This window comes from Anolis sagrei, chromosome 4 (assembly GCF_037176765.1).
Source record: "Anolis sagrei isolate rAnoSag1 chromosome 4, rAnoSag1.mat, whole genome shotgun sequence".
Taxonomy (NCBI): Eukaryota; Metazoa; Chordata; class Lepidosauria; order Squamata; family Dactyloidae; genus Anolis; species Anolis sagrei.
This window is the reverse complement of record NC_090024.1, coordinates 15,480,828-15,499,633: the sequence shown is the minus strand read 5'-3', so window position 1 is coordinate 15,499,633 and position 18,806 is coordinate 15,480,828. Positions and strand designations below refer to the sequence as shown.

The window sequence follows — 18,806 nt, the reverse complement described above, 5'->3', positions numbered from 1 at the left end:
TTCCAGATATATAAACCTCACTTGCCTAATTTCCAACAGATCCCTCAACCTCTGAGAATGCCTGCCATAGATGTGGGTGAAACGTCAGGAGAGAATGCTTTTAGAACATGACCATACAGTCCAGAAAACTCACAGCAACCCAATAAATACTATTTTTGTTCTTATTCCAGCAGGCCTACCCAGAAAGCTTTAATGACGAGTATTTAACTTGCAACTTACATTTAATCTTTATTTTGTGCATTTTAATATGTATTTTGTGCAAATACGTTTTAACCTGTGTATTTTAAAGAATGTTTTTAGATGAATTGGTGTTTTTGGAGAGGACTAAAGACTTGGCTTTTCAAACCGGCCTTCAATAATGGTTAATATAACTTCCAATAATTGAAGGACCTAAACTGGTTTATACCCTGGTGTAGATACTTTAGTCTGATATTCTAATCTGATTTGTGGCTGGGATGTCCAAACTGGTTTATAATACTACAGTTTAAAACGTTTAATCTTGTTTTATTTTGATTGGATGTGTTTTATGTTAAATTTCAATTGTTATGTTTTATTTTTATTTCTTTCGTTGCACATTGCATTGCTTTTGGGGGGGGGGGGGTTTGTATATTTTATGCTGCTGTTGTCTGCATTGTTTACCTGTCTGAACATATCTCCCTCTATGAACCACCTTGGACATTAAGATCTTCTGGGGAGGCCCTGCTCTCCATCCACCTCCTTCGCAGGCGCGACTGCTGGGGACGAGAGACAGGGCCTTCTCAGTGGTGGACCCTCAGCTATTGAACTCCCTCCCCAGCGACATTAGATCAGCCCCTTCCCTCCTAGCCTTCAGGAGGAAAGTTAAAACTTGGCTTTGAGATCAGGCTTTCAGAGACTAGTGCAGTACAATAACAGATTTGGAATATGTGCAAGGACTGCGAAATGGCTTTGGACAACAATTATGAATGGCATGATTTTATACTGAATGTAATGTTTTTAAACATTTTAAATGCTTAATATATATTAATGTCAATGTTACTGAAATTTCATGTGTTTTAAGGCATTGAATAATTGCCTATATGTAAGCCGCCTTCGGGTTACAGAAAGGCAGGATGTATATAAAGTAAATAAATATTGTTGTCTTGTAAGCCACCCCAAGTCCCTCTGGGGAGATGGGGCAGGATACAAATAAAGCTATTATTATTAGATACATAACAAAATTAGTACACAGCAAACAAGGTCACTATGCTGGCTTCTGTATTTGATCACACATTGGACACTTCCCAAATGTTTAGGACTGTGTGATGTATCAACGAATAATGTGTGCAGATCCAAGTGGGGTGGGCCTTTTGCAGCTGACAGTGATTTTGTCAGCACTGATTGTTTTTAAGTGCAGGCCAAAGTCTCTAGCCACTGCACCAAGTGTGCCAATCACCACTGGAACCAACTTTACTGGCTTGTGCCAGAGTCATTCTTGTTGTTGTTTTATAAGCCACCCCGAGTCCCTCTGTGGAGATAGGGAACGATACAGATAAAGCTATTATAATTATTATTACTATAGCAATGCAGAAACCTGGATAAGGTGGACACTACACCACCTTCTCTCCTGACATTCAGGAAAACACTTAAAACATGGCTTTGGGACCAAGCTTTTAACAACTGATTTGGAATAGCTCAATAAATGATTATGAATCAACATGATTGACAAATGGAATGGTCCTGGATTATGATTTCGATGGTGTGATTTTGATTAATGTTTAATACTTTACGTTTTAACTGTTTGGTTTTTAATTGTAATCATTTATTTTAATATATGTGTGTATGGCATCGAATTGATGCCTGTTATAAGGCTGCCCTGAGTCCTCTCCAGGGTGAGAAAGGCAGGGTATAGATAGAGTAAATAAACAAATAAATAAATAGTTGTACCCGCCACACGTTGCTGTGGCCAACCTTCCCTCTGTTGTTTCCTCCTTCTTTCTCTCCTTCCTTTGTTCCTTCTCTAGCTCTTTCCTTCCTCTCCCTTTTTCTTCCTCTACTTTTTTCCTTCTCTGCCTATTCTTGGACTGTAACTCCCAGCAGTCTTCCTGATTGATTGATCTATCTACCTACTATCTATTGCTGCCTAATCTATATATCTTACCTATCAATCTGGAGTATTGCTGGAAGTTGCAATCCAGGAATAGGAAATGTGTACTGATTGAGATGCTCTCAAAGAAATCCAAGGAGAAGCAAGCTTGCAGGTTGGACGCAGTGCATTTGGACATCCCCCTCCCCTAATGGGCCAGATCTAGGGGATGCTGGGAGCTGTAGTCCTACAGAGAGTGTGTATATGCTTTTGTGTATTTTGTTTGCCAAGGGAGTTGTTTTTGCGCACGTGCTGTAGCATCCTTTTGCCTTTTTTGGCCTTTTAAGTCCCTTCTGTTGTGTTTTTCAGTGTTTTATGAGTGATAGGTGTATTTTGTCCAAATTTCGTGTCAATTCGTTCAGTGGTTTTTGAGTTATGTTAATCCCACAAACAAACATTACATTTTATTTATATAGAAAATAATAATAATAATAATAATGTTGATATTGCAAGTAGATCTCTTGTGTTTTCTTCAGTCCTGATATTATTATCAATATAATTCCTGTTATTATTATTATATGTAGTATCACCAACCAAAAAAGTAGGTCCTATCAAAAGATATACTATTAATTTATATAACACACACACACACACACACAAACATATATATATATATATATATATATATATATATATAGAAAAGGAATCACAAAATGTAAAATAAGATCTAGGGGATGCTGGGAGCTGTGGTCCTACAGAGAATGTGGATATGCTTTTGTGTGTTTTCGTTTGCCAGGGGAGTTGTTTTTGCACACACACTGTAGCATCCTTTTGCTTCTTTTAACCCTTTAAGTCCCTTCTGTTGTGTTTTCCAGTGTTTTTATGAGTGATGGTCACTCGTTGGCCTGATAGGAGTCGTGTCCAAATTTGGTGTCAATTTGCCCAGTGGTTTTTGAGTTATGTTAATCCCACAAATGAACATTACATTTTTATTTATATAGACTAGCAGTACCCTGCCATGTGTTGCTGCGGCCCAGTCTGTGTATATGTGTTTTTTGTGTGTATATATTTGTGTATTTATAGGATTATGCACATGCGTTGTAATGTAATTTTTATTTTTATTTTTGGTTTTTTTAAGTTTCTTCGGCTGTGTTTTTCAGTGTTTTTCTGAGTGATGGCCACTCATTGGCCTGATAGGTGTATTGTGTCCAAGTTTGGTGTCAATTCGCCCAGTGGTTTTTGAGTTATGTTAATCTCACAAACAAACATTACATTTTTATTTATATAGATAATAATAATAATGTCTATGTTGCAAATAGATCTCTGGCATTTTCTTCAGTGCTACCAATGAATTGATTATTATGTGTAAGTCCTTTTAGAGAAGTAATTGGACATATTTTGTCTGATATTATTATCAATATAATTTTGTCGCCTTCAGGCTGATATGGGCGGGGTAAAAATGATATAAATAAATAAATTTCTATTATTATTATTATTTGTAGTGTCACCAACCAAAAAAATCAGTAGGTCCTATCAAAACCGTACTATTAATTCTTATAATATACACACACATATATATATTGATTATTATATCTAAATCCTTTTAGAGAAGTAATTGTACATATTTTGTCTGATATTATTATCAATATAATTTTGTCGCCTTCAGGCTGATTTGGGCGGGGTAAAAATGATATAAATGAATAAATACATTTCCATTATTATTATTATTATTATTATTATTTGTAGTGTCACCAACCAAAAAAAAACCCAGTAGGTCCTATCAAAAGCATACTATTAATTTATATAATACACACAGACACATATATATATGGGCGCAGTAAAAATGATATAAATAAATAAATAAATTTCTATTATTATTATTATTATTATTATTATTATTATATGTAGTGTCACCAACCAAAAAAAAAACCAAAACAGTAGGTCCTATCAAAACCATACTATTAATTTATATAATACACACAGAGACACATATATATGGGCAGGGTAAAAATGATATAAATAAATAAATTTCTATTATTATTATCATTTATTATTATTATTATTATTATTATTATTATATGTAGTGTCACCAACCAAAAAAAAACAGTAGGTCCTATCAAAACCATACTATTAATTCTCATAATAAACACACACACATATATATATATATAAAGAGAAGGAATCATAAAATATAAAATAAGTCTATTGTTGGGCATATTTCACAGACAAAACAAAAACAAGACCACAAAGCAACAGGTCAATACAGAGAAGGAAGTCCTACCTGGGCTAATAGACTCTCAGAAGTGGCCACCAACCACCACCCCCCTCAAAAGTGAGGCCTCCCCTCTTTCTTTTCCTCCAAGGCTTGCCTGCCAACGGCTGCTGCGCGCGCACCACTCCACGGGCCAGCTGAAACTTCTCCCACCCTCGCCGCGCTTGGTTGCTATCTGAGCGCGCGGCGCCTGGCGCCCGAGCTTTTATACTCTCCCGCTGCCAGGAGGCCACGCCCCCTCCCGAGGGTTCTAAACACAAACACACCCAGGCAATGTGCCTCTCCGTAGCCACGCCCCCGATGCTAGTAGGCCACGCCCACCGCAGGATGGGGAAAGCGACACTCGAACACAGCTTTGGGGGTTATATGGCCCCGCCCACTTTCTCTTTGGCCCCGCCCCTTTTCATGTTTTGTTCCTCCTCCCTCCTTCTCTGCGTAGCCACGCCCCCGAGGCTAGTTGTCCCCGCCCACCGCGGGGTGTGGAAAGCGATACTCGAACGCCGCTTTGAGGGTTATATGGACCCGCCCACTTTCCCTTTGGCCCCGCCCCTTTTCATGTTTCGTTCCTCCTCCCTCCCTCGTTACTTGGAACGTGCCTTAGTCCTCGCAGATGGGCGACTTTGGGCCGAACCAAGTTTGAAATCGGGGGGGGGGGGGAATCTATTTTATTTTAAAAATATTTTGTATTTTATATATATATATATATATATATATATATATATATATATATATATATATATAAAAATTTAAATAAAAACTCGATGCAGCCGCATTCTGACAGAAGCTGAGAACAAGCCCTAGGAGGGTTTGGAGAACAAGCCCTATGAGGAGCGGCTTAAGGAGCTGGGCATGTTTAGCCTGAAGAAGAGAAGGCTGAGAGGAGATATGATAGCCATGTACAAAATGAGGGCTGGAGGGGTGGGAATCTATTTTATTTTTAAAATATTTTAAAGGATTGTGTATGTGTGTGTGTGTGTGTATATATATATATATATATATATATATATATATATATATATTAATTCTTAAATAAAAACTTGATGCAACCGCATTCTGACAGAAACTGAGAACAAGCCCTATGAGGGTCAGGACAACAAGCCCTATGAGGAATGGCTTAAGGAGCTGGGCATGTTTAGCCTGAAGAAGAGAAGGCTGAGAGGAGATATGATAGCCATGTATAAATGTGTGAGAGGAAGCCACAGGGAGGAGGGAGCAAGCTTCCTTTCTGCTTCCTTGGAGACTAGGACGCAGAACAATGGCTTCAAACTAAAAAAAAAGAGATTCCATCTGAACATTAGGAGAGCCGTTCAGCAGTGGAACTCTCTGCCCCGGAGTGTGGTGGAGGCTCCTTCTTTGGAAGCTTTTAAACAGAGGGTGGATGGCCATCTGTCAGGGGTGATTTGAATGCAATATTCCTGCTTCTTGGCAGGGGGTTGGACTGGATGGCCCATGAGGTCTCTTCCAAGTCTATGATTCTATGATTCTATGCTATTTTGCATTGTTCATTTTATTTTGTGCTTTATGTATTTTGTTTTGATGTAATTTTTTTCTGTTGTTTTGTATTTTATTTTACTGTATCGTATTTTTAGGCTTGGCCTCATGTGAGCCGCCCTGAGTCGCCTTTGGGGAGGTAGTGGTGGGGTATAAATAAAGATGATGTTGATGATTATTATTATTATTATTAATCAAGGTAACCAATTGCAACATTCACACTTGGCTCAAACAGACAAGAGTTTTTTCTCCCACCCAGGACACAGATTTCAACAGATGCAATGTGAGTGAAGGAGAAACAATAGAGTGAGAATGAAATGATCCTAAGGGTTATTATGATAGTGTATTAGCATAAATACCTGGCATCACCCAGGTGTCATTGGGACCACTGCCTGCCTACTTTTGCTCTTCTAAACACATGTCACCTAGCAACAGCCAATCCACTTCACTTCTTTTATTTCCCAGTGACATCACAGAGAGCCAGCTCATCCACCCACAGCCAATCCACTTTGTTCCCTTCCTTTTCCTCTGCTCTATGCCCAAAAGGGATTTTTTTAAAAAAATCCAAACCCTCAATTATTTTTAAGTTGGATAATGAAGGATATGTGTGCCACATTTGGTCCAGATCCATCAAGCCATGAAGGAACCTTTGTGGTACAAATCAACAAACGTATCATTGGCACTGAATCTTTTACTGCTACTGTTCTGCATAACTGGGGATCACAACCAGACACAGTGAAGACATCTGCCCTTGTGCTATGCTACTCTGCTGCTGAGTACACATGCACAGTGTGGAACACATCTCACCACACTAAAACAGTGGGTGTGGCTCTTAATGACACATGCCGCATTATCACGGGGTGTCTGCGCCCTACACCACTGGAGAAATTCCACTGTCTAGCTGGTATTGCACCACCTGACATCCGCTGGGAAGTAGCAGCCAATAGTGAAAGGACCAAGGCAGAGACATCTCCAGCTCATCCCCTGTTTGGGTATCAGCCAGCACGTCAACGACTTATATCTAGAAATATTTTTCTAAAATCTACAGAGACACTCGCTGGAACACCCCAGCAAGCGAGAGTCCAAAAGTGGCAGGCCCAAACCCAGCACCTCAATCCATGGGTGATACCAGATGAGAGACTCCCCCCTGGGCACACAGAAAACTGGGCGACTTGGAAGGCGCTGAACAGACTGCGCTCTGGTACCACGAGATGCAGAGCCAACATTAAGAAATGGGGCCACAAAGTGGAATCCATGACATGCGAGTGCGGAGAAGAGCAAACCACAGACCACCTGCTGCAATGCAACCTGAGCCCTGGCACATGCACAATGGAGGACCTTCTTATAGCGACACCAGAAGCACTCCAAGTGGCCAGATACTGGTCAAAGGACATTTAATCAACTACCAAGCTTGCAAATTTTGTGTTTTGTCTGTTTGTTTTGTTCTGTTAGAAAAGTAATACAATTGACTGGTTGCCCTGACACGACAAATAAATAAAGCATAAATACCTGGCATCACCCAGGTGTCATTGGGACCTCTGCCTGCCTACTTTCACTCTTCTAAACACATATCACCTAGCAACAGTCAATCCGCTTCACTCCTTTTATTTCCCAGTGACATCACAGAGAGCCATCTCACCCAGCCACAGCCAATCCACTTTATTCCCTGGATTATAGGGCAGTGTAGAAAGGGTCTGAGACTGGATATGATTTGTGATCAGTATACAATCTCAATAACAAGAATTTGGAAGTCTTGATACTATTGAGGGATATCCTGCCATTAATACTGCAGTTATCGATATATGAAATACAGTATGATCTCTAAATCAACAGGGAATACATTCTAAACCTGACTGAAGCTATGTAAAGCTACAGATATGTCCAAATACCATTGATTTATTTCACTTTAGTCCCAACATAAAATGAAGTTGAATTAGAAGACCCCGAGATTCCTATATATTCTCTAAACTAGGTTCTTGTGGGTTTTTTCGGGCTATAGGGCCATGTTCTAGAGGCATTTCTCCTGACGTTTCGCCTGCATCTATGGCAAGCATCCTCAGAGGTAGTGAGGTCTGTTGGAATTAGGACAATGGGTTTATATATCTGTGGAATTGCTGGGGTGGGGCAAAGAGCTCTTCTCTGCTGGAGCTAGGTGTGAATGTTTCAACTGACCACCTTCATTAGCATTTGAAGGCCTAGCTGAGCCTGGGAAAATCTTTTGTTGAGAGGTGTTAAGATGTGCCTGGTTGTTTCCTCTCTGTTGTTGTGCTGTTCTAATTTTAGAGTTTTATAATACTGGTAGTCAGATTTTGTTCATTTTCATGATTTTCTCCTTTCTGTTGAAATTGTCCACATGCTTGTGGATTTCAATGGCTTCTCTGTGTAGTCTGACATGGTGGTTGTTGGTGTGGTCCAGGATTTCTGTGTTCTCAAATAATATGCTGTGTCCAGGCTGGTTCATCAGGTGCTCTGCTATGGCTGATTTCTCTGGTTGAAGTAGCATGTGGACAATTTCAACAGAAAGGAAGAGACCATGAAAATGAACAAAATCTGGCTACCAGTATTATAAAACTCTAAAATTACAACAGCAAAACAGCAGAGAGGAAACAACCAGGCACATCTTAACACCTCTCAACAAAAGATTTTCCCAGGCTCAGCCAGGCCTTCAAATGCTAATGAAGGTGGTCAGTTGAAACATTCACACCTAGCTCCAGCAGAGAAGAGCTCTTTGCCCCACCCCAGCCATTCCACAGATATATAAACCCAGTGTCCTAATTCCAACAGACCTCCCAACCTCTGAGGATGCTTGCCATAGATGCAGGCGAAACGTCAGGAAAAATGCCTCTAGAACATGGCCATATAGCCCGAAAAAACCCACAAGAACCTAGTGATTCCAGCCATGAAAGCCTTCGACAATACATTCTCTAAACTCTCTACCAAATTTATTCATCTGCTAGACTAAAGTCTTTCTGGAGGGCACAGATAGCAAAATAAGTAATGGTTGTGGCACTGTTGCATATGCTTATTGCTAACAGGTTGAGTAAATTTAATTTCAAGAAGCTGTGGCAACAGTAGGGGTGGGAAACAGGTTGTACTACTGATCCCAACAACCGTAGCCAACCATGCCAATGCCAAGGAAGACTAAGAGTTATAGTGCAACAACATATTGGCCTGTGTTGCTATCTCTAATGGGGGTAAGCATATTCAATCAATGGGATTTACATAATTCAGCAACGGATTGAATCAGGGTGCATCTACATTATAGAATTAATGCATTTGTCTCCTTTCATGACCCAAAGCTATGAAATTGTGGGAGTTGTAGTTTGATCAGCCACCAGCACTCTTTGCCAAAGAAGGCTAAAGGGTTTGCAAGCTTGTAAAACTGCAACTCGCAGGATTATTATCATTATTGTTTCATTTAGATACAGTGACACCTTGAGTTAAGAGTTACATTTGTTCCGTGACTGAGCTCTTAACTCAAAACATTCTTATCTCAAAGCAGATTTTCCCCAGACATGCATGTATACATTATTTGTTATTTGTAAAGTACATTTTGTTATTCAAAGAAAAATAAAACTCTATTTTAAAATGGTAGAAGCACAAAGTAGTGGCAAGGAAGCACAAATGGAAGAGGCAGAAGCATCATTTTCTTCATACTGTACTTTTTCCAGCCCTCTCTCCCTCTTCATGAAGCCAAACATATTAGGAATAAAACCCACACAAAATCAACTAACTCAAAATTCCTCAAAGTGGACAAGAGCAAAGCAGACAGCAGCCTCCCAAAGTGGACAAGACCATCAGGCATGAAGGTTGCTCCCTTGAAGCCTTAAAGCCTTGGATTCTCGTGATAGCACTTTCTCTGACTCTAGCTCTTAACTCAAAACACTGTTCGTATGTCAAAACAAAACCAGGGACGAGCAAAGGTTCTTAACTCAAAATGCTCTTAAGTTGGGTCAGTCTTAAGTTGAGCTTATAAAAGCCTGGTGACACCAAAAATGTCTCTCCGAAAGGAGGACAAAGATATGGCTTTGCTAGTTGTTCTTGGAAGGGAGTTCCAAAGTCTGGAGAATTCACCAAGAAGGATCTCTCCCTTGTTCCTGTCAAAGAAGACTAAGAAAGTGGTAGAACAGAGAAGGGCTTTTCCATATGATCTTAGAGCTCTATCGAGAAAGCACAGGGAGATATAGCCCCTCAAACAACCTGTATCTCAAACACGAATCAAGGAACACGAAAGGCACTGCAGACTAATTCAACCAGAGAAGTCAGCCATAGCAGAGCACCTGGTGAACCAACCTGGATATAGCATATTATTTGGAAACACAGAAATGCTGGACCACTCTAACAACCACCATGTCAGACTACACAGAGAAGCCATTGAAATCCACAAGCCATGTGGACAATTTCAACAGGAAGAAACCATGATAATGAACAAAACCTGGCTACCAGTATTAAAAACTCTAAAATTATAACATTAAATGAAGAACAACACTCAAACACATGGGGACTCCGGAGAAGAAACAATCAGGAGCTGCTAATCACCTCTCAACAAAGAATTCCCCCAGGCAATAACAGGGCACACCTAAAAACTGTCAGGCCATCAAATACTAATCAAGGTGGACAACTGAAACAGTCACACCTAGCTCCAACAGGTAAGAGGTGTTTCTCCCACCCTGGACTTTCCACAGATATATAAACTCAATTTTCCTAGATTCCAACAGACCTCACAACCTCTGATGGTGCCTACCGTAGATGCAGGTGAAACATCAGGAGAGAATGCTTCTAGAATATGACCATACAGCCCGAAAAACCTACAACAACCCAGTGATTCTGGCCATGAAAGCCTTCAACAATACAACCTGTATCCTAGTCATATAGATTTTTATAACAAGCACTTTGAATTGTGCCTGGAAATAGATAGCCAGTAATGGTTACTGCAACAAGGGAGTTGATTGCTCTCCATAACCTTGTAATTCTATTCAATGGGTTTGTTGTTGGGTACTTCAAGTAATTTCTGACTTATGGCACCCCAAAGGAGAACCTGTCACAGAGTTTTCTGGAGCTGAGAGTATGGGACTTGCCCAATGGGTTCCAATTGAGAACTGGGGAATCTGAACTACAAGGCTGTCATCCAACACTCAAACCACTACATCATGCTAACTCTATGCCATGGCTTATATGCTCTGCATCGCTGCATCTATTCTCCCCTCCGTGGAAGCCGACATGTATTTATGGGATCGATTGTCCTTCTAGTAAACATCCAGGGAGGAGGCTGACCTCGATTCCTACAATCGAAGCTATTTCATTACTGAAAGGCGACTGCTAGGCTGGATTCAGAGCCCTTGCTTTTGCTCTTGACTCATCGGCTCACCTGCAGTTACTCACGTCTCTGGGGAAGATTTGGAAACCAAACCGCTTCTGGCAGGTTCTCCAACATCGTTTAAGAAAGAATTTAGAGCAGGGAGGCATCTGGGGTTTTCCTGCTTCCATAGTAAGGAGATCAATGCCTCTAGTCCATTTTTACCCATTCCTTCTAACTCTGCTTCTTTGATTCTTTGGACACACCAATGAGAGAGAAACGGTGCCTAAAAATGAAGTGCAACCTGCTGACCAGGTTGCATTGTGTCAGTGCTGAGCACACCGTTTTCACTCGCAGCGTCCACATCCAGCAACACAAAACAGTTAACTATTATGATCCACCCCATGGTTCTTCATAAACAAGGGGATATAATCACATGCCCTGGGTCCAGAATGCACCAAAATATAAACAACCCAAACACAGTGGTGAAGTCTAACTGTTTTAGTGCAGTTAATGTGCTTATATGATCTGCATTTAGAAAGAGGGGTGTGTTGCTGGATGAATGGTGACTTCTCTTTTCATTCCTGGGAAACAAAGAGCTCATTTTATTTGTTTGATTGGCAGAGATGGTTATATCATCTGCCTTGTCCATCAGGCTTTCCCTTTTCCTTTGAACTTAGTTGCAAGATTTTGGATTAATGTGGGTACAGGTGTGTGTATGTGTGTGTGTGCGCATGCGTGTGTGTAGGGGAAGGAAGCTTTTCCCAAGAATCATAGAATCAAAGAGTTGGAAGAGATCTCATGGGTCATCCAGTCCAACCCCTTGCCAAGAAGCAGGAATATTGCATTCAAAGCACCCCTGACAGATGGCCATCCAGTCTCTGCTTAAAAGCTTCCAAAGAAGGACCCTCCACCACACTTCGGGGCAGAGAGTTCCACTGCTGAACGGCTCTCACAGTCAGGAAGCTCTTCCTCATGTTCAGGTGGAATCTCCTTTCTTGTAGCTTGAAGCCATTGTTTCACGTCCTAGTCTCCAGGGAAGCAGAAAACAAGCTTGCTCCCTCCTCCCTGTGGCTTCCTCTCACATATTTATACATGGCTATCATATCTCCTCTCAGAAACACTGTAATGCAAGGCTTTTAGGGGTTCATCTCAACCTTCCCAAATGCTATGACCCCTTAATACAGTTCCTCATGTTGTGGTGATCCCCAACCTTTTTTTTTCTTGTTGCTACTTCATAACTGTAATGTTGCTACTGTTATGAATTGTAATGTAAATATCTGACCTGCAGGATGTATTTCCATACACTGGACCAAATTTGGCACAAATACCCAATACACCCAAATTTGAATACTGGTGGGGTTAGGGGTGGGGATTGATTTTGTCATTTGGGAGCTGTAGTTGCTGGGATTTATCATTTACCTACAATCAAAGAGCATTCTGTACTCCACAAATGATGGAATTGAACTAAACTCCCATGACCAACAGACAATACTGGAAGGGTTTGGTGGGAGTTGATCTTGAGCTTTGGAGCTGTAGTTCACCTACATCCAGAGAGCAGTGTAGACTCAAACAATGATGGATCTGGACCAAACTTGGCATGGATACTCAATATGCCCAAATGTGAACACTGGTGGAGTCTGTGGAAAATAGACTTGACATTTGGGAGTTGTAGTTGCTGATTTATCTACAATCAAGGAGCATTCTGAAAACTGCCCACAATGGATCTGCACCAAACTTGGCACACCACCTATATGGCCAACACTACATACTGGTGGTGGTGGAGTTGGGGGGGGGGGGACTGTTTTTGAATTCTGGGAGTTGTAGTTCACCATCACTTGGAGAGCACTCTGTACCAAACTGGTGATGGAACTAGTAAACTTGTCACACAGAACTTGTCTCAGAAAGAGCCCTCCCCTTGGCTGAGAGGCCAGCTGAGAGGCCAACCTATCACAGGGGAGGAGGGCTTTTGGTGGAAGGATTCACCGTCTGTTTCCAAAAAGGAAGAGAAGGACAGGCGGAGAGATCTTCAGCCTCCTCTGCCAAAGGAGCACCTAAAACCATCATAAGTATGTTTTCTGATGGTCTTTGGAGACCCCTCTGAAACCCCCCTTGCAACCGTACCCATGTTGAGAAACGCTGATCTATACCATAGAAGGAATGTAGTTTGACATCATTATAACAATCATGGCTGAATGCTATGGAGTCTTGGGATCTGTAGTTTGGCAAGGCACCAGCAAGCTTTGGCAAAGAAGACTAAAGACGTTGTACGAGGCTTGAATGAAAAGTAATGCCTCCATCTTCGTAACTTCTCAACAGATTGTAGTAGTGGTATGCGGCAGGTACTGGCTTGTTCAGTAGACTCTCCTCTATAGTTCCATTTTGGTGGGAAGCCTTAGCATTGAATGGTTGTGCTGTTAAAGTGTGAAGTATGGAACCCTGCACAGACTTGTTCATCGTTGGCAGAAATGTATCCAATTGTCTGGTGATTATGTGGAAAAGTGAATAGTGGTAGTTAAAGAGCACATTCTAAGGATTATTTCTGCATTTAATTTATTTAAATATTCCCATCCAAACAAAGTTGGAGGTATTACTTTTCATTTAACCCTCGTAAAAGGAGTTTCAGTATACTGAACCCCAGAAAGCAAAAGTGTCACTGCTTTAGCCACATGGAGAGTTTTGGAGTGTTCCCACCAGCTGTTAGTAACTGTGGGAGTTGAAGTCCAAAACACCTGGAGGGCCAAAGTTTTCCCATGCCTGGTGTAAATACACTTAAATAAGCCAGGTTGAGAATGCCTCACTATTGTGATCAGAGCTTAGGGCGGGTCATAATATGTGCAAATGTGGTTGAGATTTTTGTCTTCTTAGGTTCAATCCAGTTTTCACTATTGTGTCTGTGATGTCAAAGGCAGTCATGGGCCACTGAGTCACTGCACGATGCAGGATTTTAAGAAGGCTTTGCACCCATATTGCCTCACCTTTAAGGGAGTTCCTGTCTTACAAGCACAATGTCAAAACTTGCAAGTCCGGATTACTCATTCCAATTATAAAGCATGCGGAGCAAAAGTATGTAAAGCTAGTTGAGGCTGGATCTACACTGCCATATGAAATCCAGATTATCTGCTATGAATTGGATTATTTGAATCTACACTGCCATATAATTCAGTTCAAAGTAGATAATCTGGATTTTATATGGCAGTTTATTTATTATTTATTTGGGGTGCTTCTACCCTGCCCTTCTCAACCCCCTAGGGAGACTCAGGGCGGCTTACAAAAGGCACAATTCGATGCCCAACAATTCAAAAATACAATATACAAATTACAATATAACGTCAACAGTTATAACTAGTTAAAACAACCAAATCAATACAATAGCAGCAATAAAATCATCTTGTGGTCAATGTTTGCCAATGTCTATGGTCCACGTCTCGCAGGCATATAGGAGGGTTGGGAGGACAATGGTTGTTATAAACAAGCACCTTGGTATCTCTACGGATGTCCTGATCTTCAAATACTCTCTGCTTCATTTGGAAAAATGCTGCACTCGCAGAGCTCAGGTGGTGTTGTATTTCAGTGTCAATGTTGACTTTTGTGGAGAGGTGGCTGCCAAGGTAGCAGAAATGGTCAATATTTTCTAACGTTACACCATTAAGCTGTATTTCTGGCATTGTAGAGGGATTGGCTGGTGGTTGCTGAAAGAGCACTTTGGCTTTCTTGATGTTCAATGTGAGGCCGAGCTTCTCATATGGTTCTGCAAAGGTGTTTAGAGTGGCTTGTAGGTCTTTTTCTGAATGCGCAAAGACTATGTTATCATTGACATATTGGAGTTCTATAACAGATCAGGATTGCAGATGAATCATAGAATAGAATCAAAGAGTTGGAAGAGACCTCATGGGCCATCCAGTCCAACCCCCTGCCAAGAAGAAGGAATATTGCATTCAAATCACCCCTGACAGATGGCCATCCAGCCTCTGTTTAAAAGCCTCCAAAGAAGGAGCCTCCGGGGTAGAGAGTTCCACTGCTGAACAGCTCTCACAGTCAGGAAGTTCTGCCTCATGTTCAGATGGAATCTCCTCTCTTGTAGTTTGAAGCCAGATGAGTGACTGGGGGTATCCCAGCTGATTTTGTTGATCTTGACTTTTGTAGATTGCCCAGACTGCCCTTTTTTTTAGGGAAAAGGGGGAATGATTTCTTTCTTCTGGAAGCTTGCAGTGATGGCAGTTTTCTTGTTTGAAAGTTTGCAACCCCCTACATCAGTGGTTCTCAACCTGGGGTCCCCAGATGTTTTTGGCCTTCAACTCCCAGAAATCCTAACAACTGGCAAACTGGCTGGGACTTCTGGGAGCTGTAGGCCAAAAACATCTGGGGACCCCAGGTTGAGAACCACTGCCCTACATGGTTGCACATTAAACAAAACACCAAAATCAACATTGGACTTCTGATTATTTCTATTTAGGATATGTGTCATATTTGGCAGCCCATGAAGCTCACAGAGAATTAACTGCTGGATCCACCGCACATGTATTCTATATTCAAACCCTAGGAATTGTATAAGTGCTACTAGATGCTGTTTATCACTCCTGTTCCAATGGTTGCCAATGAAAGAAGATGCTTTGTTCAAAGAAATATTTATTTTTCATTAATTTTATTATATATATTTTAGATAACAGTCTCTTTGTCTGTGTCTCAAAAACTCTACAAGAGAAAGTCTGTTGGAATCTTGGCTTTCTCAGCCAGGCTTGGCCTCTAATTCAATGTCCACTCGCAATTACAGGAGATCAATACTTTACTCCAGCTGTGTACTAACATGGAAGCAAGTGAGCCGTAAAATCCAGCATTGTGAAAGCCTCATTATTATTTCAGGTTCTGAACACTTGTTTGTTGCTTGGGAGAATTCACTTCCCAAAGGACGGGTTTTATTTCAGGAAGCAAAACACCCCTGTACAACCCCACACCTGTTCAACACAACATGGTCCTTTCAAAGGCCCGAGGTATTTTGTAGAACTTATCTTTTCATTAAGAAGCTTTCCAGAATATCGTTTTCTGCTTTTTCTTTTTTGGAAAGGTCTCCTGGAGCAAACTATGTTACTCAAACCCTCTCCCTGCGTTCTGTAATCTATTAGATGAAAAACAAAAAGGGTGGAGAAAAATGCAACCTTCAGCACTGTATTCTCACGGGCATTATCCTATGAGCCATTGCAAATATTCTCCCCCCAAAAAACTCAATGTGAGCAGGGTTATTTTCTCTTTGTTGTTATCTTCATAACAAACTTATGGTGCAGAAACAAAAGAAAGCAAAAGGCAGAGAGAGGAGGAAAGAGGAACTGGACCAAATTTGGTAAATAGTTGAATAGCCATAATAATAACCACAAGCCAACTCGTATTTTTCATGAGATAATAATAATAATAATAATAATAATAATAATAATAATAATAATAATAAATGAACATGTCAAACTACTCTGGGACTTCCAAATTCAGACTGGCAGAGTTTTGGAGCACAATACTCCTGACCTCACAATCATGTTAAAAAACAAAGTATGGATTGTTGATGTTGCAATCCCAGGTGACAGCACGATTGACGAAAAACAACTGGAAAAGCTGACATGATACAAGGATGTAAAGATCGAACTGCAAATACTCTGGCACAAGCCAGTAAAGGTGGTCTCAGTGGTGATCGGCACACTGGGTGCAGTGCCTAAAGACCTTGGCCTGCACTTAAACACAATTGGCGCTGACAAAATTACCATCTGCCAGCTGCAAAAGGCCACCTTAGTGGGATCTGCACGCATTAATCGCCGATACATCTCACAGTCCTAGACACTTGGAAAGTGTCCGACGTGTGATCCAATTCAACAGCCAGCAGAGTGTTTGCTGTGGACTCATCATGTTGTGTTTCAAATAATAATAATAATCAGCTGATGACCCAAAATGCAGACTGGGCAAGGAAGCCAATGAAACCATGGACCATATCCTCAGCTGTTGCAAGAAAATCGCACAGACAGACTACAAACAAAACCACAATTCTGTGGCCCAAATGATTCACTAGAACTAATGTCACAAGTACCACCTGCCAGCAATAAAGAATTGGTGGGATCATAAACCTGCAAAGGTAGTGGAAAATGAACACGCAAAAATACTGTGGGACTTTCGAATCCAGACTGACAAAGTTTTGGAACACAATACACCAGACATCAAGATTGTGAAAAAGAAAAAAAGTCTGGATTATTGGTGTCGCCATACTAGGTGACAGCTGACCTGAGGAAAAACAGGAAAAACTCAGCCGTTATCAAGACCTCAAAATCGAACGGCAAAGGTTCTGGCATAAATCAGTACAGGTGGTCCCAGTGGTCATCGGCACACTGGGTACCATGCCAAAAGATCTCAGCCGGCATTTGGAAACCATAAGCATTGACAAAATCACAATCTGTCAACTGCAAAAGGCCACCTGACTTGGATCTTGCGAGCATCATTTGAAAATACATCACATAGTCCTAGACACTTGGGAAGTGTTCAACTTGTGATTTTGTGATACGAAATCCAGCATATATATATATCATTTGCTGTGACATACTGTGTTTTTGTGTCAATAATAACAACAACAACAACAACTTCTTTATTTTTATACCCCACCACCAAAGGGACTCGGAGTGGCTTAAACGGGGACAAGCCCACAGTACAAATAAAAACAGCATTAAAAACAATCAAATAAAAAACATAACACAATCACAAGACATCATCTTAAAACAATAAGGCTGAGATGAAAGTCAGAGCTGGGATCAGGCTCAAATAGAGTGTAATGCTTCTGAAATGGAGCCCGTGGAAAGTGCAGAATTCAAATGAACAGAGGTTGAGGAATACCCTTTAAAAAGTTTTGAGTAACCAATAGGTGGGCCAGAAATAAAGTGCATGGCTTAGAGTAGGAATGAGATAGTTCTCTGGTGAAACTGCCTAATCAAAGGCATCCAAGTTTGTAATTCCTTGCGGAAGATGGACAAGGAGGGAGCCAGTCTGATCTCCCTAGGGAGGGAGTTCCAGAGCTGGGGGGTCACCACTGAGAAGGCCCTCTCCCTCGTCCCCACCAACCATGCTTGAGATGGTGGTGGAAGTGAGTGGAGAGCCTCCCTGGACGATCTCAGGGTGCGTGCTGGTTCATAGGGGAATATGAGGTCACGAAGACAGGCAGGTCCTGAACCATTTAGGGCTTTGTAGTTAATAACTTACACCTTGAATTGGGACCAGAAACTTACTGGAAGCCAGTGGAGCTGTTTAAATAGGGGGGTTGATAGCTCCCTGTAGATAGCTCCCATTAGTCATCTAATCAGACCAAGGATGAGAGACTATTAAAAATATTGCCATTAAAATGGCACTTTTCCTATAATAATACTTCTTTCTTGGTGAGAGGTTTCATTTGGCTCCCTTTGTGTTGACCCAGAACACTTGCATTTTCTGCTAGAAAGATGACTGTGATTAAGCCATCTAATTTCCCTTGTAAATTAGTTGGAAATCGCAACCTTCTACAAGCCTTCTATACTAGTTATTTGTTATGTATGTTTTGGTATGCAACTTCCATGACTCTATGTTATTTGAAGTTGTGGGAGGGACTGCAGACCATGTGATCAGATCTGGGACTATTCAGACTGAGACTCCATTTTAGAAGTCTGATGGAGGAATTTGATTTGGATTATACTTGGAGAATACAT

At 41.1% G+C, this 18,806-nt stretch overlaps 1 protein-coding gene across 4 annotated transcripts in view; it reads right to left on the bottom strand.

The window, feature by feature from the left end:
- NDRG1 (N-myc downstream regulated 1) overlaps positions 1 to 18,806 on the bottom strand; it is a 95,336-nt gene that overhangs the window by 43,463 nt on the left and 33,067 nt on the right. For 2 of the 4 annotated variants that reach the window (XM_060775899.2, XM_060775898.2), the window contains exon 1: positions 4,326 to 4,500. The exons of 1 other annotated variant lie outside the window; for it this stretch is intronic. The gene's annotated coding sequence lies outside the window, so the exon portion shown is untranslated. Of the gene's footprint in view, positions 1 to 4,325; positions 4,501 to 18,806 lie in introns of those variants that run through there. One more of the 4 variants, XM_060775901.2, reaches the window with a different exon arrangement.